This window comes from Lissotriton vulgaris, unplaced genomic scaffold (genome assembly GCF_964263255.1).
Source record: "Lissotriton vulgaris unplaced genomic scaffold, aLisVul1.2 SCAFFOLD_2825, whole genome shotgun sequence".
NCBI lineage: Eukaryota > Metazoa > Chordata > Amphibia > Caudata > Salamandridae > Lissotriton > Lissotriton vulgaris.
The window spans coordinates 101,235-103,949 of record NW_028246229.1 but is presented as its reverse complement, the minus strand read 5'-3'; positions in this window follow the sequence as shown (position 1 = coordinate 103,949).

Sequence of the window (2,715 nt, the reverse complement as noted above, 5' to 3'; positions counted from 1 at the left end):
AATGTGAGTACGAAGGAGGAAATCATGGACCGGGTGTACCTAGAACAATTTCTGGAGGCTTTACCGTTTTCCACTCAAAGACGGCTACGGCAACACCACAACTTGACCACCACCCAAGCCGTAGACATGGCAGCCTCCTTCTCCCGTGCGCAACCAAAGACCCTCTCCTGGGAGCCAGAGAAGAACGCGCTGTTGGGTCTCAAGGTGGAGAAGAAACCGCACAAGCATCCAGAACCCACCCCCAGACCGCGGCCCTGGAAGCCAGAAACTTGTGGACCCAGTGGGCCCCAGTGTTTTGAGTGTGGCAACTAGGGTCATATAGCCCGGCTATGTCCTCGGCGAAAGGCCCCCGAAGAACCCATGGAGGTGGGATACCTACCAAAGACGTTCCTGTAATCAGCAGAGATGGGGAACAGCTTCTGTGTAAGTGTAAGGGTAAACGGGTCCCTGATACAGGCCTTGCTAGATTCCGGCTGTAGGCAGTCGGTCGTACAGTCCCAGCATGTAAAGCAATCACAATATCTCACGCGGGAAATGGTTAATATTCGCTGTGTGCATGGCGACGTGAAACCGTACCCCGTAGCTAACATTCTTCTGGAGCCCACACAGGGAGAACCCCACATCATTAGAGTAAGAGTACTACCGGCGCTTCCAGAAGACCTTATCAATCCCTCCTTCCTTCGTATGTTCCAACAAAGTATGACACCACCAAGTAAAAGAAGCCGAGTCCAGAACGATTCCAACACTTCCCCCGTACCTGCCCTAGTGTCCCCCGAACCCTGGGTGCTTGACCGTAGTTTCCGTTTCGCACAGAGTAATGACCCCACTCTATTCAACGCCTGAAGAGTGCACACAAGGAACCTAGATCAGGACCCACCCCAGTTCCCTAGGTTTTTCATTAAGAACGGCCTACTATATAGACAAGGACAGCGAGAAGACCCTGAACAATTATTGGTGCCTGTTTCCTTTAGAGAACAAGTATTATTCTTCTCACATGCCCATCTGGTGGCGGGACACACAGGGGCCGACAAGACCACCCAAAACATACTGCACCACTTCTACTGGCCCGGTATATGTAAAGATACTATGTTATATTGTCAGGAATGCAACACTTGTCGAAGGAAGAACATGACCAAGCCCCCGGCCGCACCCCTACAGCCTCTCCCTATTATCGGTTCCCCCTTCGAGAGGCCGTTGCCAAAGACCAGGAGAGGCCACCAACATGTGCTGGTTGTAGTTGATTATGCAACCCAGTTCCCAGAGGCCTTCCCCCTGACCTCCACGACAACCAAACAAGTGGCTGACAAGATGCTCGAACTGTTTTCAAGAGTGGGATTCCCCAAGGAAATCCTAACAGACCAGGGGACCCCGTTCGTCTCCCGTTTAATGAAAAAAGTATGTCATCTCCTAAACATCCAACAAATAAGGACATTCGTCTACCACCCGCAAACAGACGGGTTGGTGGAACGCTATAACCGAACCCTGAAAACAACTCTCTGGAAAATGTTGGAAGTAAGCGGGTCCAAGTGGGACCAAATACTACTGTTGGCTCTTTATGTGATCCGAAGCCAAAAACAAAGTAGCCTGGGGTTCTCCTCATTCGAGCTTCTATACGGTAGACAACTGCGGTCTTTATTGGAAATGACCAGAGAAGCGTGGGAGCAGGAAGTGCCAGAAGAAACCCTGAAGACCCTCGAATATGCACAGAACCTGAAGTCTAAACTGGGAAAGGTAAGAGACTTGGCCTACACAAACATGGAAGACAGCCAGAGAAGGCAGAAACAGGTATATGACAAAGGAACAAAATGGAGGTAGTTGGAAATAAACGATTGGGCCCTGGTACTCCTACCCTCCCCTACACAGAAATTCCGAGCGGAGTGGGTCGGTCCATACCAAGTGCTTTCCACCATCGGCAACACCAGTTATAAGCTGAGGATAGGACCACGGAAGACTCAAGTATACCACATCAATATACTCAAGAAGTGGCTAGCCCCCCCCCTACAGGGGTACATATTGTGTCGCCCATTACAGAAGAAAAGTCAAGATCCACGGTAAACCAGCTAGTCATCAATGAGGACGTGGACCAACAGGAGGTACAGGGACTACAAGCCACGTTAAGGGAACATTCTACCTTGTTTTCAGACCTTCCGGGCAAGACAAACCTAGCGGAACACCGTATAGAAACCCCTCTGGGGAAAATCATCAAGATAAAACCTTACCGCATCCCAGAAGCCAGGAGAAAGGACATTCAGAAAGAAGTACAAGATATGCTGAAGATGGGAGTGAACAGACCCTCAAAAAGCAGCTGGTCTAGCCCCATAGTCATGATTCCCAAACCGAACCGGATGGGTCCCGGAGACTCTGCATGAATTTTCGTGCCTTGAACGAGATCTCCACCTTTGACGCTTATCCCATCCCCCGGATCGATGAGCTCATCGAGAAGCTAGGGGAGGCAAAATATATATCAACCCTAGACCTGACCAAGGGATATTGGCAGGTGCCCCTGAAAGAGGAGGACCGCAAGAAAATGGCGTTTTCAACCGCGGAGGGACAATATGAATTCACAGTCATCCCTTTCGGACTCCATGGGGCACCTGCCACTTTTCAGAGGCTGATGAACACGGTTCTGAAGGATGTGGCTACATATACGTCTGCATACCTAGACGATATCGTCATATTCAGTCCGGATTGGAACACTCACCTGCAACATCTGCA